We start from the raw sequence: 9,121 nt of genomic DNA on the forward strand, positions 1-9,121 counted from the left end.
AAAAACGCATTAGCTGATAAAACAGCATGGTATTTTGAATACGCCTGGTAAATGTAACTTGACAAATTCATTTTATTGGATGTTGAAGGCCTCGAAGAAGAAAATTACGGTGGCAAAGTTCTCTGTCAGGCACTGCTCGCTTCTTGTCCACGCTTATTCCACCTGGGATGTCCACACTTGCAACTTGAAAAAAAAATCATCTACGTTGTTTTTACAGGCAAATGTAAGTGGATATAAAATACTATAGCCAATTTTCACCTGCAGAAACTTGTTGCTGGCTCCGGTTTAGCCGTGTTTTCAGGTAATTGTACCTGCCTTCGTGTTGGCAGGCGTTGTTTCATAGCCCAGGTTTAGTGAAGAAGACCAGTCAAGGCTACATTCATCAAAAAGCTTGGCAGGTGAACCTGCGTTTTAAAAGAAAAGACGTTTTTGATACACAGACATGTACGACCACAGTCGTCACGGAGTTTGGTAAGTGAACCTGCGTGCGAGAAAAGGGGGTGTCGAAATGCGTGAGCGCGCGCGCACACACACACACACACACACACACACACACACACACACACACACACACACACACACACACACACACACACACACACACACACACACACACACACACACACACACACACAGCTGAATTCTCAATGTTTCACTTGGGTGTGACTTATCCAACAGTGCTTTTGCAGTCTGGGCTCGAAATTTTCTTGGGCGTCGTTCTGACGTGCAGCCCGAACGACTGCTAGCTTGCGAGCTACCACGAAAAAGTTTCTTTCCACAGCCCCCCCCCCCTCTTTTTTTTTCGCATGCCATGCTACGTCGCTCTCTCAAAAGCAGCAACCTTGACAATATTTATTGTTTTATTGCTAATAGGCTGCTGTTAACTTAAGCTCCCACGATACATATTTTTTTTTACCCCGCTACGCCCTACATACATCTTAAAGGCGCATCGCAATTTTCTTCACGCAGTGAGCACAGTGATGTTGCCACTCGGTCTCTTGTTTTTCTTTGTTTTTTTTCTACACACGGTGCTAAACTTGCGAAATGACGCTTAAGTATCCGATATAAAACGTATTTAACACCCTCGGTACTTGTCGATGTCAGTCGTTACCGGGCGGTTCATCCGGACGATCCACTCACGACAATGCTCTTCCGACAGGAGCCTCGTCTTCTCGAACTACGTTGCGCGCACTTTCGGGACTTTCTTTGCTGCTGCTTTTTATTTTCATCTGTTTGCTCTGCGCACGGCTGGTGCAACCGACTATCGCACAGTAAATCATTGCCGCACGCAGTATTAGAATACACGACCATGATAAGTTTGCTGAGTGCTCTCGTTAACGTGTTTCCCGTGTTCCACCGGCTGACTGAAAACGGAGTGGCTATTAAAAAGAGAAAAGAAGAGAAAAGCGAGCCCCGTTATTGTCTGCTTCAATGAGCGACACCGCCACAGTAGCTCACGAGGGATGGGGGTAAGGAGGGATAAAAAGGATAGGAGTAAAGATGTGGGAAAGCCGAAGAAGGAGAAGAGAAGAAGAGACGTGTGGTGAGCCACAGCGAGCGAGGACAAACCGAGGGGATAGAAGAGATAGGAAAGATGGAGCACGGTCACTGGAGTCCGAGGACGGGGCGCACCTGCGAGAGCTCCTTTCGGCGTCGGTGGATGGCGTAGAACAAGTCCAGTAAGTCAGAGCTGCACTGTCGTCGGAGGTGGAAGGTCGTCGGCGGCAGGAGATGACGTAGGGCGAGCCCAGTCGGCCAGAGCCACGATGACGCGGGAGATCGCAAGCGCGCGGAGCGCGCGAGCGCACGACCGGTCGGCCCGAAATCCAGCAAGCGAGAGCTGACTGAAAACTTCAAAATGGTGAATTCCTCATAACGCGTCGCGCAATGCGCGTCAATGAATACCCCCTATTGGCTACATGCCGTCAAATGAGACAGCTCGACGCGCGTCGGTTTGTTACAGTCGCTCTCGACTACCATCTTTGCTCTCGAAACGCGGACTCACTGTGGTAAAGCGCAAATCTTTTGACGGATACGAACTTGAGCTTCCGGGCACTTTGTGCTGTGAAATACTTTTCACTAAATAATTATGTCACTGTTGGTTGTCATGTGCGGCTGGTGCATCTTCTTATGCCAGAACAAGTATAGCAACAGCAAAGCTCTCCATGATACCACCCGGTAAGAGCAACGAGTTGCGACAAAATACATGGTTGCTTAGAATCCGGCCGGTTTAGACTCAATTTTGTGACGTTGCGAGTCTCTCACTTTGAATATTTGTCGAAGTTTGCTTTATTAGCTTTATTTCCGCTATAACGCACCAGACAAGTCGCAATTAATGTGCAATACGCTGCTACCTCTCACACAGGTTTCAATAATTATTTGCGGGGTCTATTTTTGTTGTTGACAATACATGATTACGTTTACTGCATGATAATCAGCGCCAGTTTGTGCGCTTAGCACGCACGCGAAAGGATGATCGAAAATGTTATTTCGAAACTTCATATACCGAGCAGTTCATCCGAATAAATAAAAGGTGAGTTCATAAACACAAAATGAGTAGCCTCCATTGGCCTTTGTTGTGTTCTCGTATGTTTCAGAGGAAGTTGCTTTCTCTGGCTCTCTTACGAGGACTGTTCAGCAGAGGGACTTTCCATGGGAGGGCAGCTAAGCGAAGAATCCATGCCTTCGAGTCGTTGGTGCTTGCATCGTTTACGAACGTCATGTGTACGTGCCATTTCGTGCGATGGTTAACGTACTATTTCGTGTGAAAGTATAAATTCGCGACCGAAGCTCTCGCAAGTTGCGGTGACACGCTAAGTTGATTCACTCGCTAGCTGGTTCTTTCAATGATGCAGTTCGCAAGTCAGATACGTCCTCAATTTGCACTTGCAAAATATGATTATATTGTATAACCACCTCACAAAGCAACTACAGCTGATTAACGCATTAACTATACACGGCGTACGCCTTATAGCGTACGCCGTGTATAGTTATTATTATTAACATTGTTAGGGTGAAAAACTTAGATGCCTCAACAAACGCTAATTGTCCATCGGCGACTTCGCCATCTCGTTTCGAAAGCGTCGACGAGAGCTGTTGTTTCCACCGACGGTCATTTCGTGTGTTCTCTGCACATATTGTATACCATATGTGACACTACAGAAATGTGTCGTGCGCCAAGGCTGCACACATTTAGATAATTTTAGAATGAGTCGAACAGCTGGCGCGAATGCTCTGATCGCGCTGTCTGGCAAGCAAGCACTCTCTTCAAGAAAGGGCCTCTGCTATGCAGGAGATAGCCAGGTGGCGCCACGTTCGAAAAGAGAGTGCGGAGGAGAGGATGAAGAGGAAAAACGAGAGCGGAGAAGGAGAGTGTTTATATTTTGCGAAGTTTCGGAGCCTTTAGGCCAAAGGTCATCGCGGCGCCCCCCTCCTCTTTTATGCGAATTCGCGGCAACCTTTGCGCCCTAAAGAACTAGCAGACTCCACTCCCCCCCTGCACCCGTCCCAGCCCCCTGCCTACGCCTACAGTCGTTACGCTCAATTTCGGCGCCTCCTTTTAAGTAACCACAGAGCTGTTTAACCATTTTACTGTGCTTCATCTGTAGGAAAAAAATTAGTAAATTTCGGCGGAAGGCAACAAATAATACAGACTAAAACGTCCGACAAGCTAGGCTTTCACCTCCTCGGCAAGTCCCCAATTCGCATTCGCAAACACCATGATGGCGGTTCGCGTTCTTCTTCATCTTCTGCTTCGCCACCCAAACGCGTTCACCTGGCGTGCGCTCACCCGCTGGGCGTGTCGACTTGTCCAGCGTGAGATGCAGTACCACGGATGTTCGATATAAGCAGCACAGAGCGCAAGAAATATTTAGAAATATAGACACATAGATTGAAAACGAAAACAGGAAAAAAGAGAAAGATTCACAAAGAAATTTGAAAGAAATTGTATGAAAAGAAAACAGACATATAGCCAGAAAGGTGCCCCGCCGCGGTGGCCTAGTGGCTAAGGTACTCGGCTGCTGACCCGCAGGTCGCGCGATTGAATCCCGGCTGCGGCGGCTGCATTTCCGATAGAGGCGGAAATGTTGTAGCCCCGTGTGCCCAGATTTTGGTGCACGTTAAAGAACCCCAGGGGGTCAAAATTTCCGGAGCCCTCCACTACGGCGTCTCTCATAATCATATGGTGGTTTTGGGACGTTAAACCCCACAAATCAATCAATCAATTATTCAAATCAAATCAAATTAGCCAGAAAGGCAAAGAGATAGAAACAAAAAAGGAATCGCCAGTTAGAGAAAGAATTAAAAGATGGAAATAGTTAAAAACCAATAGATGTACGGGGATAAAAGAAATAGACAGAAACGAAAGAAAAGAAGGAACAGAAAAAATGAAAGCATATCCCAAGGGTGAATGATGATGAAGGGACTAAGCTCGTACTGCAGGGTCCTCGCGGCACGGCCTTGCAGGATGACGGCTAGCTTCGGCCTCCCGCACTTGCACGGCGGGGTCGCTTTTTGTAGCGCGAGCTGCCACCGCCCAGCGCGCACGTCGCTCGGCAGCCTTGTTCATCGTCCGTCGACGAGCCTCATTTGGCGCGCACCAACACGGCGCCACCGATGAACACGCAATCTCAGTGGCACGATCATCTCTCCATCCTTCCGTACGTGTGATGTATATCTTGTTTCCATAAAACTCACCTTTAGTTATGACCTTTTGCTACATACAAAACACTTCTAATGTGGGGGTGATCAGCGTATATGTATTCGTTATATAGTACAAGGAGTGCCATATATGGCCGAATTGGAGACTCAACTAGCGGTGGTTAAAAGCAATAACGGGGACAAACGCGTGACGCCTTGAGGAGCTTTGCCCTTCAGAAAACGGATCGAAGAGAAAAAATAATAAGGATCAAGAAAAGCCGCCCAGCTTCAAAGTTAGTCAAGCTTTCCGCCCTAATGCAAGGTGCGCCAGTTTTATTAGCACAGCATTCGCCAGCGAATTCCGTAATAATCTCAATTCTAACACACAGCCAAGCTTCTGCCTGTGAATACAGCGAAAACAACTTGCTTTGCTTGGAAATGCTGTGAAAGTAATTTTAATGCTTTACAAACATGCGCGTCCTGTATGCATACTGAACAATACAAAGTGAAATAGCAACGTTACTAGATTCTTCTTCGGTTGTCAAACTCCGCTGGGACGATGCGGCGAAACGCGGCCCCTTTCGTTTCCCTATCCCTAGGTGGCACTCGCGATGCCATTTGACCGGTCGCCGCGACGTAATGGATCCTATGCACAGTGTTAAACGGAGTTATTGCCATTAATTTGGCATTGCGGGAGTTATTTTCCGTGATGGTGCACTAAGGTTATTACGAGGCAATTAAAGCACGAGTTGTGCGGCTAATGTGGTGCCACGTGGCGGAGATGCGAGTGCGATGCCTGAATCTTGCGGACAGTGTGTTAATTTAGCCGTATTGAGTTCTTGTTGTTTAAAATTGAACCGTATATAATAAAAAACCGTTGCAGTCGGCGTAAGGGTAAACGCTGGAGGACTGTACAATTGAATTCAGGTGCATGTTAGAGAAACCACAGGCGGCCAAATTTTTCAAAGCTCTTCAACACGACGTGCCTCATAATCGTATGACCTTAGTTATTGTTATGTGATGAGACACACACAACATTCATCTGATGCCGCCGGATATATTGGAAGTGTAAAGCATTGAACAACTTGTTAGTTCAAATTACCTGAAATTTACGATCCGATCGTTTTTTTAAAGAAAAGATACCACACGAACTCAATAGATGTGTGTCTCTTATAAAGCTATAAAATGAAAAACACAATGAGTTCAGCAAAGTCTTATAAACACAATTTATTGAACGCTACAACGAACAAACTGGAAGTCACTTTTGTTCACGCGGTATCAAAACTACTACATCGTGAACATTGTACACGTGGTCCTTCAGGATATTGTCCTCCTCGAAGTGGTGGTCGCACACAGCGCAAGGTTTTGATAGTTCTTATTCCAATCTCGGTATTGGTCATTGCCACTCTTGAAGACCCTCCTCATCAATGGGTGGCTTGAAAAAATGCCTTTTTTTCGGTCGCAGATTTCGTTGAGTCGTAGCCGCTTCGGTAACCAGTGATAAAGCAGTGAGGGATGTTTTAGAACATCGAAAAACCTTCACACGACGGATGAAAGCTATGCAGCTAAAAACCGGTGCTATAACACAACAGAGCTGACAGCAAGTGAGACACAACGTCAATTGTCACCATGATATCGCTGTAAGCATCAAGGGGAGCACAAACTGCGTGAGTGTCGTCGATCTCGCCGAGACACACAATGACAGCGATTGCCATGGAACACTCTTGCACTATATTTGCACGCTACGAAGAAGCATTTGTTTCGCTTCGCCGGCGTGGTCGGTGGCGTGCGCCTAACCACCGAGAGCCTCGTGAAACTGGTCAAAAAACGGCGAGCGTGTCCCCTAGTGGGGGTGCATCGAAGGGTGACACCTAGTTGCGGCGGCGCAGTTTGCAAACTGAAAGAAGGATCTAGTAACGTTGGTGAAATAGTGCGTCAAAGCATGTGATTAAAAATAACGACTTCATGCTCCAAAGCCGATCACCCGCTACAAAAGGCACACACTTTACTGCACATATACCTCTACGGCCACGTAGCGTGTCCACAGTAAGTTCGAATATATTTCAGTGCTTGAACTATGCACCAGACACAGAATATATCGCTAAGTTTTCAGAAATGCATACATATAGATTAAGATTTTGCTGCAGGGCTGGCACGCGCATGCATTATTCTAGCCAATGCAAAACCTGCAGTGCGCGTATGATAATGATGATGATGATTCCCGTCAGAATAGCACTACCCACAACGGATTATCGGCCACGGTGCTTTCGTTTGCCTTCCCCTTTTTCTTAATTGCTACGTAGATCTTAGCGAGCGCGCGTGTCATATTCGCGTGGTCGTTCGTTCTCCAAGGCGTTCCACGTCAGCTCGCTCGTTTTCAGGTTGGAGCCTCCGCATGAAGTCTTCTACCTGCATTTCTCTGCAAATGCCCGTCGCGACTTTCACCAGCTGACTACAACCACGACCAAAACCTTGTTGTCTGCCCTGTTTGACGTAAAGCGCCGCCAAGACACAAGACTACGCATGTCTTCGCTTCGTGAGCCTTCCCAGCGACACCGTGCTCGCACCGGACAGCACGACTGCGCCATCACCACCTCGAAGCGCCGAGCACACGGTGACGGGGAAGACCTGGTAATCGCGTTTGAGAAGCGCCGTTTCTTACTTGCGGGGTTCATGCGAAAAGCATGGGACGCCGTCATGCATGACCGTGAGCTCATTCGCAAAGTGCCCCGCCGCGGTCGTCTAGTGGCTAAGGTACTCGGCTGCTGACCCGCAGGGCGCGGGTTCGAATCCCGGCTGCGGCGGCTGCATTTCCGATGGAGGCGGAAATGTTGTAGGCCCGTGTGCTCAGATTTGGGTGCACGTTAAAGAACCCCAGGTGGTCTAAATTTCCGGAGCCCTCCACTACGGCGTCTCTCATAATCAAATAGTGGTTTTGGGACGTTAAACCCCACATATCAATTATCATTCGCAAAGTGCGTCAGCTCCGCACCTGTGCCTTTTTCGCGAAACGCATTCAGGTCGTGTCCTGCTGTCACCCTCAGCCCTTGCGGAATCGCTACCGTGGGAACGTTGGTGAGGCAAGCGTTCGGTGCTGCTTCAAGGCCATCCCATGCATTCAGCTTCAACTCCTCGGCCTGAGATACGCCACTCATCTGCGGCTACTCACAGAGTACTTCGGCGGCCAGCCTCGTGCTTTCATGTGCGGTTTCTTGCTGGGCCACATGATGACGCACAGCTCCCTCAGCACCATGTGCGGCTGGATTGGTACCACCATGCGTGTCGAGTACCACATTTCCTGTTCCTTGAAGTGGCCTGCGAGATCCTCCACAACCATCTTAAAAACGCATGGACTGCAGAGTCTCCGTGAGGGTACTTCTCGCTTCCTGAAGCCTTCCTGCAGGATAGCAATGCACCTTTCCAGGATGTGTGTTGGCCATGTGTGCAGCGGCTGCTCAGGAGACTCACGGCATGGATTCCCCGTGTACTTGGACAAATTGAACGTTATATACGGATGACCAACACGGGCATGCGTTATGATACGCCGTACAGTAGCAAGTACTGCTTCGGGGAAGTTGTTTACCTTTTGGTCACACTGGATTTATAAATACACGATAATATTGCAGTCTCGCCTGATTAATTGTGACGTTAGGCCTGGTTAGAGTGTTCCCCAAACAGCTGAAAGCTCTTTTTTCCTCGAAGCTTCTTTCATCTCCCACTGTCATCTCCACGCCGCATTTATTACGGGCAGCAGGGCTGGCACCCAGATTTTCATATTGTTGCTATGAATATCGACAATGAGAGTAATCAGCTCTACAAAGGCAAGGATGGTCGTGATTGAAGAAGGCGGCTTTCTATATAGTGTGCACTGAAAAAGCATTGTTGTCAATAAAACCATCATTACCGTTGATGTGACTACAGCACGTCAAGTTAACAGGAACATCGCAATGAAAATATCCATTATTTTTTAAACTGTAGGGCATTTTTAGATAGCCTTTCTGTTAGATAAGTCTAACTTGTAAAGTGAGTGCAGTGTCTTTTAGGTCAGCCGTGAAGGCATGGTGGGCTATTCATGTATTTAGTGAATAAGTACATTGTTTTTTTAATCCTTGTCTTGACGCCAGCAGCACAAATGTGGTGATAGGAGTCCTCGTCGTGTTCTTAAAAGCCACTAAACTGGATGCAACTCTGAAGAATTACCCCAGCCTAACAAGACCATCTTCTCATCTCCCTACTTTACCATTGTTAATCAACACTTTTTCACTCTCTAGTCACCTTTCCCCAGTGCAGAAAAGCAGGCCAGTGCAAACTGTAGCCCCGGCCGATCTCCTTGCTTTTCTGTAAAAAAAAATAAATCTCTTTTTGTTGTTCTTAGGAACCAACAAGGACGATTATATACCTCCATATACGCGGCAAGAAATACTGATACTCCACGTGGTTTTCACCATACTATTATTAGTACATCTTGATGCTTAGAATA

Source organism: Rhipicephalus microplus, chromosome X, assembly GCF_043290135.1.
Source record: "Rhipicephalus microplus isolate Deutch F79 chromosome X, USDA_Rmic, whole genome shotgun sequence".
NCBI classification, from domain to species: Eukaryota; Metazoa; Arthropoda; class Arachnida; order Ixodida; family Ixodidae; genus Rhipicephalus; species Rhipicephalus microplus.